The sequence below is a fragment of the Rattus norvegicus genome, chromosome 4 (genome assembly GCF_036323735.1).
Source record: "Rattus norvegicus strain BN/NHsdMcwi chromosome 4, GRCr8, whole genome shotgun sequence".
Lineage (NCBI taxonomy): Eukaryota > Metazoa > Chordata > Mammalia > Rodentia > Muridae > Rattus > Rattus norvegicus.
This window is the reverse complement of record NC_086022.1, coordinates 83,094,691-83,111,549: the sequence shown is the minus strand read 5'-3', so window position 1 is coordinate 83,111,549 and position 16,859 is coordinate 83,094,691. Positions and strand designations below refer to the sequence as shown.

At 42.7% G+C, this 16,859-nt stretch overlaps 1 long non-coding RNA gene across 1 annotated transcript; it reads left to right on the top strand.

The window, feature by feature from the left end:
* The first annotated feature begins 313 nt into the window (after positions 1 to 313).
* Positions 314 to 2,586, top strand: LOC134486582 (uncharacterized). Its single transcript, XR_010065805.1, has 2 exons — positions 314 to 473; positions 2,185 to 2,586. It is a non-coding gene; the product is annotated as an uncharacterized LOC134486582 (long non-coding RNA).
* Positions 2,587 to 16,859: the final 14,273 nt, after the last annotated feature.

The window sequence follows — 16,859 nt, the reverse complement described above, 5'->3', positions numbered from 1 at the left end:
ACAACGCTCAAAGGAACATGAGTTTTAACGCTCTGTTGCTGCTATCTTGAAACTTTTTAGTTTTGTTCTCAGTCATCTAATAGAACCCTGGAGCTTGTGTAGAAGAAGGACTGCATGGCAGCAGCTGTTCCCTGCTCCTTCTCACTCCTTTATCACACAGTGACACAAACTCTGAGTTGTGGTGGGCCCGCCTTGAGCAGGAGTTCAGAAAGACCCAGAGGATGTGCTGCATAGAGGGCAGTGGATTGCCACTGGAACCCGGATTCTCTATGCAGAAAGATGTCACAGCCATTTCTAGAAACATGAACATTCCAGAATTTCAAGAGTATCTTTTCTTACTCATGTTACTTCCCTGTAAGCCCCGCCCCCAGCCCCCACCCCAACTCCGTGCCTCCATCACTCTGAAATGGTAACATAGAGATATGAATCATGGACAACACAGTTCCTTTCATTTCGGATCTTCAATACTGCCAGTAAGCCAAAGGGATTGAGTGTGGGAGGAGCTGTGTATCAAGAAACGGGGAAGAATAGGTGGTTTCATTTTGTGTCCCTGTCACTGAAATAACAGCACAAATGTTTGCATGTGCTAGGAGACACTATGTGATTCAGGGAGTTTCTGTATCCGTGGGCGTGTCAGACAAACGCTCCACCTCCCTCCAACCTTAGCCTATCCGTCAGTACTTTTATTTTCATTTTATCATTTTGCCAATTAAAAAGATAATATGTTGGGGCTGGAGAGATGGCTCAGCAGTTAAGACACTGATTACTGTTCCAGAGGTCCTGAGTTCAATTCCCAGCAACCACATGGTGGCTCACAACCATCTGTGATGGGTTCCGATGCCCCCTTCTGGTATGTCTGAAGACAGCGGCAGTGTACTCGCATACATTAAATAAATCTTTAAAAAAATGTGTTGTAGGTGGGGAGGTGTCTTTTTGGGGTTGCTGTTGCAACTTGGGGAGAAAATAATTAATGTAATCACAGTTCCATTTGACAGTTCATTCTCAAAAACAGTGTTAGCAGGAGCTCCTGCAGGGCAGGAACCTGGAGGCCATACAGGGTTGCAGCTTACTGCCTGGCTTCCCATGGCTTGCTCAGCCTGCTTTCTTATAGCATCCAGGACCACCAGCCCAGGGGTGGCCCTACCCATAATGGACTGGGCTGTCTTCTAGGATTCATTAAGAAAGAACATACCTTACAGGCTTGCCGCAGCCACATGTCATTGAGACATTTTCTCAATTGAGGCTCTTTCCCCTGTGATGCTTGTAGCTTGAGACAAACTGACATAAAACTACTAGTCCATCAGAAGACAACTGGGGAGTCAGGTCTCTCCTTCTACCATGTGAGGCCCTGGCAGGAGACTCAAATCGTCAGGCTTGGCAGCAGGTCCTTCACCCTCTGAGCCATCTCGCCTCCTGAGAGGTTTTGACGGAAATCTACTTTTCAAACAAAGGGTTCCGTGTTTTCGGAACACACTGGGTACCACTATCTTACAGCCGGCCTTGACTCCAATGAGTCATTACATTCTTCGTGAAAGACTCACTCTCGTGGTGCTCTGCTGTAGCCAACTGTAAACCTAACGTGTATGGGTTTCAGTGTTGCCACTAAATTACTGCTGGAAAGGGATATTTCATTATGTTAGAAACCCGTGTTCGGGTCAGGGATAGCATTCTTTAAAAGACATACAAATACATAGGTACACAGAGAAGAAAAGGCTGGAATTACATCTGTGTGTCCACACTGCTATCCTAAAGACTGGGATGGCTGGGTTACTTACTAGTTGTGTGTTTATTATTTTGGTGCTGGGGGTCAGTTTCTGGCTTCCTTGCGTGCTTACTTATCAGCGAACTACATGCCAGCTCCTGCTTTCTTCTCCTTTTCCTCTCTGTGCATGTGTCTTTCAGCCGTCCTAAAGTGAATATTTACCACTTTTGTAGTTAAGTCAAATTTAGAAAATTTGTGAATGGATCTGAAGCAGTATCACTAGACTTTTTAAAAGAATCTCCTTTAATGACATTTGCATATTTATTTATCTATGTGTTTATTTTTGTGGTGCTGGGGATTAAACCCAGGGCTTCATGAATTCCAGGTCCAGAATTCTAACTCCGACTACGCCCTCATCCTTGATAATTACTCTTGAATCTTGAAACTCTCTAAAACCCAGCCTCTTGTATTGTTTTTTACAGTTGCGTTAATTGGGGGCCTTTCGAGTTAGACAAGTGACTCAAGCTGACTGTGACAGCTCACACAATGCAAAGCCATAGGAGGAACACACTAGGGACTGGAGAGATGGCCTAGCGGCAAGAGCACTTACCGTTCTTGAAGAAAACCTGGTGCGGTTCCCAGCACACAAGACGGCTCACACCCATCTGCACCTCCAGGGTCAGAGAGTCCCATGCTATCTTTGACCTCTGCTCTCACCGCACACACATGGCACACCTACGTACACTCAGGCACAGGAGTATATGCATTAGATAAATTAATTTTAAAAATACCCGATTTTATTTCTCCATGTTGTCCCTGCCATCTGATATGAACCTCTTCCAAGAAGATCACATATTTTTCACAAATTAAATAATATAACCACACCTGTGTGATTTGCTCACCATATACACACTCTAGGTGGAGGGAATTTACTTTTTGCGAAAGGGGATCCTGTCATATACTCTACTGACTGGTGAGGGACACAAATCATTTCTTTAAGCGCACATCGCTGTTTGGCCACCCTCAGAGCTTCAGTCAAGCTTGCAAGTCTCCTCCTATGCCCACAGAGGCACCTCCTTGCCTAACATAGTTTTAGGAAGAATCCTCAGCACCTACCACTTTCCAGGTCATTCCGACCACTCTGAAACCTATAAACCTTTTTTTTTTAAAGATTTATTTATTATATATATGTACACTGTAGCTGTCTTCAGACACACCAGAAGAGGGCATCACATCCCATTACAGATGGTTGTGAGCCACCATGTGGTTGCTGGGATTTGAACTCAGGACCTCTGGAAGAGCAGTCAGTGCTCTTAACCACTGAGCCATCTCTCCAGCCCCATTATCCTGTTTCTTTCAAGGAAGAGTTGATTTGGTACCTTGAGATGGAAAACCAGTCTATGCTTTAATAGTTATTAATAGAGCTCTAGACAGCTATGAAAAAAGGGAAACCCTATATAGAATGGCATCTACTGAGGAACTAAGGGAATCTTTGCTGGACCACAGGAGTTATAAGGAAGGCTAGGGGTGTGGCTCAGTGGTAGAGCACATGTGCATAGCATGTAGGAGGCTCTGGTTCCATTCCTGATACTAAAAGTGACAGTTAGTGAATAGGCTATGTCGTTAATATAAACATAATATTCTTCCATGATAGTGTAAACAGATTTATAAACATTGTCTCTACTGTTCAACATGGGGTTGTCTGTGGACAAAGCCACAGGGAGCTCCTTACACAGGAATTTGGTGTCATTATTAAAATGAGACACCAAGAAGGATCTCCTGCCCTTGAAGAGTTAGGTGGTTTGATGTTGTTTGTTTGTTTGTTGTTTTTTCTATTTTTTAATTCATAAAAAAAAACCATAAGTTCTGGCAGTGGTGATAATCCTAGTGCTTGGAACATAGAAGCAGGTAGATCTCTGAGTTTGAGGCCAGCCTGGTCTATAGAGTGAGTTTCAGGAGAGTCAGAGCTACCCCATCTTGAAAACAAAACAAAACAAAACAAAACAAAACAACACCAAAATCCATAATGTGAACCAATCGGCGACTCTTTTCTCTGTAGCATATCCACCGTTTCCTCATCTACCTGTGAGGAATCACACCATACTCCACACAACCGTGCTCTTAATTCCCTTGTGTTCTGATTGCTCAGGAATTATGTGCTGGCCACATGAGAAAATATTCCTATCCCTACATCCGAAAACCATTTGATTACCCGCTTGAGATTATTTTCTTTAAAAAACAAACAAGCGGGGTTGGGGATTTGGCTCAGTGGTAGAGCGCTTGCCTAGCAACCGCAAGGCCCTGGGTTCGGTCCTCAGCCCCGAAAAAAAGAAAAAAACAAACAAACAAACAAACAAGCAAACAACACTTTTCTTTTGGATGGAGTTCTTACTCCCCACATGAACCAACAGAAAGTCTTTGCAGCATACAAACGCAGGGCATAGAGAGATGAAGAACAGTGACAGTCGGAAAAGAGAAAACAGGAAAGGCCTTCAAGCACTCCAGCCAGAGTGTCTTCTTCATACTCACAGTTGGGGAAAACAAAAATTAAACACAGAAATCTAAATTTAAATTAACTCTTCAGATGTTTGTGTATGTATGGGTATGTGTGTTTATATACATGTATACGTACATATGTATCTATAACATGATCACCCCTAGCGAAAGGAGAGGATGCGGTGTGAACGGTCCTGAAGGCTTTGCTTGGTTACAAGAAAATCTGTGCAACAGTAAGCTTGTCCCCAATACTTCAGCTCCAAATAGCTGCCTTCGCTCTTTGTGGCCACCTCTCCTCCCTCTCTCCGGCTCTCAGGGCTCTCCTGTCCCTGGCTGAATTTTGCTCTCAGCTGGCAGCTAATTAATGAGTAAGAGGGCACTGTTAGTGGAGAAAATTGCTCTGGGAAGTATTTACAACATCCTTATGTGTTTCAACATTTTTCTGTTATTAGAAACAGGGAGGAAAATTCTGGTAGTGGGAAAGCCAGTTGGCGCTGGGTCAGTAAATCCGTCTGGCAATTTAATAGAATCAACCCTTAGTAATTAATTTTGCATCGTATTGTGTTAAGTGACCTAAGCCATCTAAGAAATGGAAGAAGGAGCGTAAAGACTTCAGAGTAGCTTTGCAATGTTTCGTTTTCATAGAGTAGAAGCAGTCACAGGATCTACCAGAGTGGAAAAATGACTGTTATCCTCTGCGATCTTTAGTGGAACCGGAAAACACCAAGACATCAGACAATGTCACTTCTGTGGGGGTTCAGAAGTAGGCTTCACAGGCTTAAATGTTAGGAAAATAGAGTTTAAGCCCCAACCACCTACAGCATAGACAAAAGGGTAAAGTGTGGCGAGGTTGAAGGCTTTGCTATGTCTCTCCAAAGTCTGCACTAACAGGGCTAAACCCACACTTGATTCTACTCAAGTACAAAAATTAAACATAAGAAAACTATTGGCTTAGTTAAGTGTGAGTTTTTACTGAGCCGTAATGTTCCTTCACATCCTTGTTCATTTCTACTTCATTGAGCCTGTCAGTCACACACTCATATTTCCTTTTTAAAGATTTATTAATTTATTATTTATAAATACGCTGTAGCTGTCTTCAGACACACCAGAAGAGGGCATCAGATCTCATTACAGATGGTTGTGAGCCACCATGTGGTTGCTGGGATTTGAACTCAGGACCTCTGGAAGAGCAGTCAGTGCTCTTAACCGCTGAGCCATCTCTCCAGCCCCTCAGATTTCTTAATGAAGAGTTTAAACTGCTTTCAGCAGTTTTCAAGTTCCTTAGGGTAGAGGTCTTCATTTTTTTTTTATATCTAATCCCGAAAGAATTTTTGATAAAAGCATAGGATGTCGTGAATGTTTTACATGGACATCTAAAAGTGTTTTAATCTTTTTTCCCCCCCTTTCAAAATGGCAGTTGAACCTCACGCTGACTGTGTACCCAGTAGATGCTCTACCACTGAGTTAGATCAGCAGCTAATTTTCTTTCCTGGCTTTTCTTTCTTTTTTCATTCTTTTCCTTTCCTTCCTTCCTTTCATTTATTTTTTTTTTAACTTTGAGACATGGTCATGTTACATAACCCAGGCTGGCCTTGAAGTTACTCTGTAGTCCATGCAGGCTTTGAACCTGATCTGACTTGAAAGAAGTTAGAATTATAGGCCTGTGCCCCAACCTGATTAAAATGTTATCAAATTTAAATCATCATAAAGAACTTATTTCTTATTATATTATTATTTGAATATGTACTTTTTTGCTTTTGAGATGGAGTTCTGTGGCCCCAGCCTCCGCAGTACTGGAATTCCAGATGTGGTCTTCCACACCTGCTGTGCTTTTACTTTACCTCAAATCCCTGGAGCTGTAGGCTTCACTCGCTTGATGTATGGAATGAGTCCATCACATAAACGTATTGCTAGAGAAGTCAGGCTTCAATGTCAACCTTTACAGCGGCTACACTAGGCTTTACTGTCTATCCTTTTAAAGGTGAAGCGAAGGGTTATGTGAGCCGTAATTCCACAGGAGAGAGGCAAAGGAGACCTAAAGGAAAGGGGCGGAGTCTTGCCCAATATTTGTTTGCAAAACATGAGTCCTTAGCTGTTGCTAAGACCTTTTTTGTTAGTTTGTTTCACTTTCTTTTTGGAGGGAGGAGGGGAATGGGAAGAAGTCCCTGAAAGGCAATGCACTTCAAGTTAACCCTTTATGAGTTATCTTGAGATGTATGTATCTCACAGCAATGTACCAATATAAGATCTGGGTTGGAAGAGAGATGGGTGTGTTTGTCTGCTACCTGATAGAAGAAGGAGGCTAGGAAAAGGGAGGAACTGCCAGACACTGGGAAGAGACTTACAATTTGAAGATCTGCAAACTTGTTTCATTAAAACTACTCATTGTCTCTGGGCATGGTAGCTTTAATCCCAGCACTTGGGAGGCAGAAGCAGGTGGATCTTTGTGTTTGAAGACCAGCTTGGTCTGCACGGTGAGGTTCGAGGCCAGCCAAGGATACAGTGAGAGAAACCCTGTCTCAAACAAACAAAAACAAAATATCCACTGCCAGTTTCAAAATCTTCCTGTACCCCTGGGAATAAACGCTGAGTCTCAAGTCACTCTTCTAAGTCATTTTAAGAGGAGACACACCTGTACTATAAAGACATAACACACAAAAACAGGATCACCCTCTAGTACTGAGCAAGTGGACAGCAAGCAGCATGTGGACCAGAAAATTGGGACAAATCCAACAGCCTTGTTAATGCTTCCTACTGGGACCCAGTTCATACTGCAAAGTCTAATTCTTTCCTATACCTTGACCCTTATCTATTGAGGTGGAAACCATTTCTAATCCATTTCTAATATTTTAGAAAATGGAACCACAGGTACAAAACCAGAAGGCTAAAATAGAAGAATGAGAGATTGTTCAGCATCTCTGGAGCTCTACTTCAGTAGTCTAAGCTGCTAACTTTATGCTCCTACTGAAACAACTAAGTTACGCTGGTATCAAGTAAAGTGAACATTTCAAGTAACAGGAGTCGGAGGGATTTAAAGCACAAGAAAGTTGTGTCCTGCTTTGAGCACAATTGTCCGAGAACCTAAGATTCATAGTAGTCTTTTTTTTTTTTTAAGATTTATTTATTTTATGTATATGGGTATACAGTAGCTGTCTTCAGACGCACCAGTAGAGGGCATCGGATCCCATTGCAGATGGTTGTGAGGCACCATGTGGTTGCTGGGAATCAAACCCAGGACCTCTGGAAGAGCAGTCAGCACTCCAAACTCTGAGGCATCTCCCAGCCCCTCATAATAGGCAGTCTAACACAGGCTGAGTAGCTCTCATCCAGCATGCTTAGATCCCGGACTGTTTCAGATTTTTCAATGTTCTAGAAGACTTGAATGTACATGATGAAACTTTTATGGATGGGACCTAGATGTGGACATGAAATTCATTTATGGTTCATATCTACCATCTACTGAAGGTGACACATGAATAATATTGAGCGTCAGCTGTGATAAAACTACGTTTTGTGGTGTGGCGTTTCCCATTGTGACATCATGTCAGCACTTGAGAAGTTTTGGGGTTTAGAGCATTTTGGATTTTTGGGTTTTCAGATGGAGGATTCTTGGCCAAGGTTTCAAAGGACATTTCTCAGCATTCTGTGGCTTTATGTTAAACATACTTTCATTTTGCCCTGCTTTCCCACAGACCATATGGTTCCTTATTTCTTTCACAATTCCACAACTTCTGAGAGAGACAGAGACTCTGCCAGGGTCAGGCATAGGCTGCTTTCCTCTTTTCAGCGTTGCTTGTGTTCTCACGTGTCACATGATGTGTCACAAGAGCGTGACTCCATTCCGTTCCACGAAGTTCTGAGACACTGTTCATTCTCCACTTATCACAAAACTAGTTCAGCAGGGAGAGATGGCTCAGTGGTTAAGAGTGCTGACTGCTCTTCAGAGGTCCTGAGTTCAATTCCCAGCAACCACATGGTGGCTCACAACCATCTGTAATATACATTAAATAAATAAATAAATATTAAAAAAAAAAAACTAGTTTAGCATGGGTGGGTCAGGGAGGAGGGCAGATCTAAACCTTCGTAGTATTTCATCTCTATGACCATACTCTAATCCAGAGTGCATATATGACCCAAACTGGGACAATTAGAATCCTTCCAAGGGATAATTAAATGGGATTGAGAACATTCTAATGAAGTTGACAAAACACAAAAATGTCCTTTTTGTCAGATTTCTTACGGCAGATTGTAAACAATGGAGACTCATACCATCTAACGTGGAGCAGAGCCTTGCAAGCCACTCAGACAGGATGAGCAGTGAGAGACAGAAGGACATGGGACCAGTGTGGTGGCTCAGCAAGTAGAGGTTCTTAGCCACCAAGCCCCGACACTCGAGTTTGATCCCAGGCCCCACATAGCAGAAGGAGAGAACAGTCCTCCTGTGATCTGCACACACAAATAAACAGATAAAATAAACAAACTAAACAAGATAGAAAGGTACAAATGATAAGGAAGGCTCGTGCTTCTCCAGCCTTGGGCGGATATTCAGAGACACTAAGAGATAGAGAGGTTTCTCGAGGTAAGACTAAAACTCAGATGTCAAAATTGTCTCGGCATTTAGGAAGCTGAGGCAGAAGAATCCGGAGTTTAAGGTTAGCTTGGACTATAGCATGACACTCTTCTCACAAAAAGAAGATCTTGGCTGGGGATGTAGCTCAGTGGTGGGTGTTTGTCTGGTGTGCATATCACCCGGATTTCAGTCCCCAGCTCTGGGCAGTTAAAGAGAGGGGTGGGGGTGGAGGGAGGTCTGCGGTGGTAGAAATAGAAGTTGCCAGAACATCTGTAACAGGAAGAACCTGTTTATATAAATTCCAAGCCTGCAGAACACTCATGAGTCTTTTGAACTTGGCCTTTCCTGAACAGCAAAGAGGGAAGCAGGTTAAGGAACTAGGCTTGTGTATTTGGGTTCACTGGAAGGCTTTGCAAGATTGAGGACAGTAAGTGGGGTGCTTGATGGTGGGAGGAAGGGTACTGAGGCAGCTGACACCCATGTTTCAATAGTGCCACCATGTGGCTGTGATAACGGAATAGTTTGGCCCCTGCCCAGTGTGTCACTTTAGTTAACAGAGCTGAGTTTCTGGGTTTTCTCTTCTGGAGGGAATTATTAGGGAAGTTGATGGATCATACAGTCCCTGAGGTGTGTGCATTTCTTAGACTGGGAGATGGGGGATGACTAGAGGAAAATTGGAAAGGAAATTACTAGGGAGAAAGGCACGGTTTTGGCATCAGAAAAGTACTCTTTGAACCACAATATCATTTTGTCTCCCAGATTGGAGGAGTGGGGCTTATGAGCCCTAGAATACTAGACTTGGCTTGTACCAAGTTTCGAAAGCTGGTTATAAAATTTTAGGTATTTTGCAAGCTGGTTGTTAAACAAAACCCCGAAGAAAAATAAAATACACATGTCAGATTTAATGACAATAGATTTATGAGGGGAATTGCACAGACTGGGAGGAAGCTCCACTTTTCAAATCAGAATTCATTGCAGCCATATGTTGGTCACAGAAACACAAGTTTGGCAAAAACAAACAAATACAAAAATCAAAACAAAACAACAATAAAACCCCAAAATATATCTATATCTATATCTATATGTGTGTTTACGTTATAAAATTCTAATAAGCTTACATATAGAGAAGCAAATAGATATATAAATGTATGTGTGTATGCTTTTCATGAAGAGGTCACTTCTACATTGACTATTCCCTCACTGTGCCTAGGTTCTGTTTACTATGAATTGCTAATAATGCAATGTAACAAACAAATAAAATAAAATAACGACAAAATATGAGTAACACGTCATTTCACCCGACTCACTTCCAAACTAGCAGGGGTGCGTCCTGAGTCATACAGCATTCTAGTCATTTGAATGATAATGTCCCTCATTCGCTCAGATGTTTGAACATTCGGTCCCACGTTGGAGGCGCGCTGTCTGGGAAGGTTTACGAGGTGTGGCCATGCTAGAGGAGGCATGTCACTGGAGGTGGGCTTTGAGATTAAAAGCCTCAAACCATTTCCAGTTCCCTCTCTCTGCTCCGCGCTGGCGGTTTAAGATGCGAGGGCTCGCTCTTTGCTCCTTTTGCTGTGTTTGCCAATTGCTACTACGCTCCTCTGCCAAAGCCAAATTAAACTTCTTACTAAGTTGCCTTGGTCACGGTATCTTCTCGGGGCAACCGAGAGACGGTTGATAGATCCGCCAGTGCTGCAAACAGTGCAGTTTGCAGCCAGGTGTTGGTAGCACACACTGCAAGCTGAGACAGGAAGATTGTGTAGCCAGCCTGGGCAATGTAAGCAAGACCTCATCTAAAAACAGCCCTACCGCTAATAACAATTTAAAAGGTTCACGCTGTTACTAGCGCTTGGCAGAAATTTCCATTTTGTTGTTTCCTTAAGTGCTTGGGAGACAAACCAAGCAAACAGCTCTGAGATCTCTGGTGGACACTTACAGATCATCCCAAAGAGCTAAATGCTTGATATTTTTGCAAGATGACATTTTATTCCCATCATTTATGAAACAAGTACACGGTTAGATCCGGAAAGCTGGCTCAGCACTGAAGAGTTCCAATGAAGGGCAGAGTTTTGTTTCCAACACTCAAGTTGGGTAGCCCCTAACCACCTGCAACTCAGCTCCATGGCTCTGATATCCTCTTCTGGTCTCCATGGGTAACCTACATGCATGCACATATCCACACACACATACATATAATTAAGAATAAAAGAAAAAATTTAAATAGAGGGAATGAAAAGAGGGAGCCAAGGAAAAGGAAGGCAGGCCCATATCTTTAATTCCGGCTGAGTGGAATCATTTAAAAAGTCACAGAACATTACACTAACAGGCAATTTTTTCCCTCAAAATGTTGCCTTGCATGTGGATGGGGAAAATGTAACAAGGCCCCTATCTAGGTGAAGAGCTGTAGGCAGTCCATGGCGGGCAGAGAGAGGAAGATTCAGTCTTCTTCAGCTTTATCCAATCCCAAGTGGTCAGCCCTACACACAGGCACATGAGCAACACTAAAGGAACTCCATAGGCCATTTTTCTATCTACGGAACGATGATGATTACAGAAGATGAGGGCACGACCTTAAGAGAGGGTGGAGGGGAAACGGAAAGGACAGGAGAGTGGGGGGTAGGGCGGAGTGATGTGAACACAGTATTCACATACGCAATTTTCAAAAAGCAACAAAAGTGAAACTGTGCCTTTAAAATGAATCATTCTAGCACTTGGTTCATGGGTTCTCTTTGTTTCGAGCCCTTGAAATGAGGCTGAGCCAGGCAGAGATGAGTTCTAAATGCAAAGTAGATGCGAGCTCTTGAAGATTTAGGGTGACAAGGCAAACTAAAACATGTCTTTAATAGTTTCTAATGTTTATTATAAGAAGAAATGAAAAAAGTTCTTAAATATTGGATCACATTTTAAAATATATTTGCTATTTTTAGTATTTTTATTTATTCTTTGGCAATTTTATATATGTGTATAATGTATTTTGATCTTAATTCTCAATACTCTCTCTTATCCCCTTTCAGTCCCTTTGGTCACATTTATTGATCTTATTTAAAACAAGCTTCCCACAACTTTCATGTTCTCTATTATTTCTTTTCTTCCAATAAGCCACTAATCATAATTGCTTACAGGAGCATGGCTGTGGGGTTATTTACCATACAGGCAACTTACCAGTAACTACTGGGGGTTGGTCTTGTGCTCTGTGTACTCAGATGCTGATTTCTGTGCTCTGATATCTAATTAGGACACGGACATTATCATGAATATTAAAGAATCTCCCATATCAATGTAGTATAAAGAATGTTCCCCAATTATCTCTGATTGGTTAATAAAAGACTGAACGGCCAATGACTGGGCAGAAACTCTGACTTCCGATCCCAGCCAGGGGTCCTAGGGACAAGAGCCAGGTAGAGTTTGCCTCAAGTCAGGGTCCTGGAGAAGAAGGGCCATGAGACAGGTGGAGAAAGAAGATGGTCACTGTGAGGTTGCCAAGGGAGTTCTCCATGATGACAGAAAGCTAAGCAGAGCGAGCCAAGGAGAGACTAAATGCAGGTACCTCAGGGATTGTGGCTGGGAAGTAGTTAAATAGCATAGAGGGTTAAGGATATCTGCTCAGTTATTGTGCTTAAAGCTCTGAGTAAATCTATACGTGTCCATCTCAATTATCTGGGAGATAGTAGATTTAGTAAGAAATAACGAAGCCTGCCACCTTTAAATTTCATCCTGTAAGAGGCTACACACTAAAGAAAAGTTAATCCCTCTTCCATCCTATCCATTAACTTCCGGTAAGTCTCCAGCTGGGCGTGGGACGGGAGGTAGGTCTTATGAGCCCCTCCCCCACCCATGTTAAATGTTGATGGGTTCTGTCTTGTGCTATTGTGTGTTCATGAGTACAGCAGCCAGCCATGCTGTGTCCAGAAGACATTTCACAGCACTCCTCCTGTCCTTTGCCTCTTGTACTCTTTCTGTACCTTCTTTCTGCAGTGGCTCAGAGATGATAGTACCATATCCATTTCAGTCCAGGATGGACAGAACTGGAGATACAGAAGAGGCAGGCTCCAGGGATCTGAGCTTGGGCGGAGTGGACATATAGATGTCCTGGTTAGGCAGGGTGCACATCAGTCACTACTCTCAGCACTCTGACCATTTGTACATTTCTGTGTTGATTCCCGTTCACTGGAAAAAAGAAGCTTCTCTGACCAAGGTTATGAGCAGCACTGATACGTGAGTGTAACGATGAATATTTAGGGCTGGCAAGAGGTGCCTGCCACCCAGCCTGACAACTTGAGTTTGGTCCTTGGGATTCACATGATGGAAGGAGATTACTGATTGTCTTAGCTAAGGTTTTACTGCTGTGAGCAGACACCGTGACCAAGCCAACTCTTATAAAGGACAACATTTAATTGGGACTGGCTTACAGTTTCAGAGGTTCAGTCCATTATCATCAAGGCAGGGACATGGCAGCATCCAGGCAGGCATAGTGCAGGAGGAGCTGAGAGTTCCACATCTTCATCTAAAGGCCGCTAGAGAAGACTGGCTTCCCAGCAGCTAGAATGAGAGTTTCAAAGCCCCCACCCACAGTGACACACCTACTCCAACAAGGCCACACCCACTCCAACAGTGCTATGCCTTCTAAGAGTGCTACTCCCACTGTAATAACAATTCTGGAGTTTTGGTTTCTTAAAAACAAACAAACACAGAAACACTTTTAGAATGTGCTTTTGTTTTAATCCCAGGTGTGGGGCTATCAAGCTGCTTCAGACTGTCCACAGCAGCTGACTATGATTTGTCTCATGCTCTAGCAGAGACATGGTTTGGCAGATGCAGATAATTTCTTAGATTCAGTGAAGTTGGTTGCAGTTTGCTAGTAGCTGTGGTCAAAGAAGAAACGAAAGGGGAAAAAAATAGATTCAAGGATTTTCCTAATTCCTCTCTACTCTCTATCTTGTTTCTCTCCTATCTAGTGTTTGGAAGTGAAGGGGATGGGGGATAAAGGGTGAAAAAAAACTCACAAAGTAACAAAGATCAGCTGTAGTTGTCTTTTGATCTCCATCTACACACTAGGCACACACACACACACACACACACACACACACACACACACACGATCATAAATAAATGTAAAAATCTTAGAAAACCGTAAATACTTAGGAGACAATTTGAAAGCTGACTGTGATGGTTAATTTTTATTGTCTTGATGCAAACTACAGTCGCCTGGAAACAGAGACCCTCAATTGAGAAATTTCCTTATCAAATTGGCCTGTAGACAAGTCTGTGGGAGCATTTCTTAATTAATGATCGATGTTGGAATGCCCAGACCATTGTAGGTGATGCCATGCCTTAGGTTTTATAAGAAAGTAGGCTGAGCAACCCATCTGGGAGCAAGCCAGTAAGCATAGCTTCCATGGTTTCTGCCTCAGCTCCTGTTTTCAGGCTCCTGTCTTGAACTCTTGCTCAAGGTCTCTCTTGATGAAGGATTATAACCTGTAACACAAATAAACCCCTTTCTTCCCAAGTTGTTTTTGCTCATGGTGTTTATTACAAACACAGAGAAGCTAACTGGAACACTGTTCATTTAGCAAAACAGCAGTAGTAAGTTCCCATGGACCTATGATTCTGCCCCCTTCCACAAACATACAGACACACACCCACACACACCATCTGTGTTTATGGGGGCTTAGTGCTGCAGTGTTCAGTAATAGAAGAAAGTGGTGCCCTAATGAGAAGCCTCCTGTACTGACCTAAATAACATATTAAAATAAATTTCATTTGTTTTTCTATATCTTTTTAATGTAGCTTCTGGAAAAGTTTAAATGGTTTATGCCTCTCATGTTCCTTTCCATAAGACAGTATGAGTTAAAGTAGTGAACATGTGGCCAGAGACTGTAAAATCCAAAAAAAGCAATTGAGGCTCCCTCAAGGGGTTCAAAGTTTAAGTTCTTAGGACTGGCTCAGAAATGAGGGGACTGTATCCATTTCAGTCCAGGGCATTCGAAGTCAGAGGTGCATGAGAAGCAAGATCCAGGGATCAAATAAGTCCACCAATTTTGTAATATAAACATTGTTAGTTTTTTATGAGGAGATAATATTGATAACCAGTACCCAATTGAAATGGCAATGGAAATTTTATATTATTTGGTGACTGGTTTTCTCAAAACTTTAGTGTCCTTCCAGACCTAAGTCTTTGTGGTGGTTTGGATGAGAATGACCTCTGTAGGCCCATGTATTCGAATGCTTGGTCCCCAGTTGGTTTGAGCTTTCAAAAGTTCATGCCTGGTCCCATGTCTCTCTCTGCTAGCTGTTGGCAGATCAGGATGCAAAGCTCTTGGTTACTGCTCCAACACCATACCTGCCCACTTCCTGTCATGATGACAATAAACTAATCCTCTGAAACTATTAGCAAGCCCTTAATTAAATGCTCTCTTTTATAAGAGTTGCCTTTATCAACGGTAAGCAGTTTGCAGTGAGCTCATTAGCATCTGATTAGAGAAGAAGTGTATGGTTATGAAGGCATAGTTCAAGCCCCAGTTCAAGCCCCAGTATTCCTGATATGGGCTCTCACTCATTCAAGGAACATGGGACACCAAAGAGGGAATCTCCACCCCAACCCCCAGAAGAGTTGACGGTGTGCTATGACAATGCTTTCTGCAAAAGTCATCACCTGCCACAAATATGCTCTAAAAGGGCCATTGGGTCCCTGCTAGACGTGGTGTATATGTCAGACATTGGATGAAAACCAAGTAGTTGGGAAAGCTGTAAAGTGAGGCCCAGGAAGGAGATTGTTATGGTGCAGATTTTCTATAAAACATTCTCCATGACAGCCAGTTTCCACATGTGGCCACCTTGCCAGGCTGTGCAGACATTTGGGGAGAGAGACTTGTACCTTTAAGCTCCTCAATTCAGCTATGCCCTTGGAAAGGTGCGGTTTAGCACTCCAGGATTTCCTATGGTTTGGATGGAATAGTCCTTAAAGTCCCAAATTAAAGGGTTGGTCTCCAGGGAGGGAATGGAGCCTTTAAGAGGCGGGGCCTAGTGGGTTGGCCTTAGGTAGTTGGGTGTGCTCTTAAAACAGAAATAAGGATCCTTTCATTCTCCCTTCTTCCTCTTCTCATTCCCTCTCCTGCCTTCCTTCCCTCTTTCAATTTCTGTTGGTTAGCACCCCTCATAAAATTGGTTGCCTCGGATGTTCCATTGTAAGAACATGGAGCTGACTAATACAGAATCTATCAATCACCTTTGACCAAAACAGTCCAATGGATGTATAAGTTACTGTTCACACTGTTGAGACAAAGTACCTGACGAATGCGACTTAAGGAAGGAAGGAAGGGTTAATTTTGGCTGGGTTTGAGGGCTTAGCTTATTATGGGGGTGAATACATGGCAGCAAAATCTTGAGGCAACTGTTCACACAGATCTGCTGTCAGGAGGCTGAGAAAGATGGATGTTTGTGTTCAGCTCACTTTCTATGTTTTCCTCATTCCCATGCCCTACCCTGTGGAATGGTGTCACCCATACTTAGGGTGGGTCTCCTAACCTCAATTAACTTAATCTAGATAACCCTTCACAGACACTCCCAGAGATTTGTTTCCATGGTGATTCTAAAGCCCATCAATTTGACACTCAACATCTTAGTAGGTTTTTTCCCCCTTCTTTTTAAAAGATCTATTTATTTATGTGTGAGTGCTTTATTTACATGCATGTCTGCATGACAGAAGAAGGCATCTTCAGATCCCAGTTTAGATGATTGTGAGCCACCAAGTGGTTGCTGGGAATTGCTGGGAATTGAACTCAGGACCTCCAGAAGAGCAGCCAGTACTCTTAACCACTGAGCCTTCCCTCCAGCCCCCTACTGTGGCATTCTTTTTTTCCCCTTCTTTTCCACTCCCTAAGTTACAGCTTAGAAGCTCCAGCCTTAGATTCTTGGCTTTCCCTCAAAGAATTTGCCTTGCGTCTGTTCTTCCAGATCTCAGATCTCCTTTATCTGTATTTCCTCAGGAAAAAAACAATAAAAAGAAGAAAGAAAATTAACATATCATAGCATGCTTCACTGCTCTCTTTATAGCTGCTATCTTTTCTTTGTGTGAGAGTAATGTATACATGT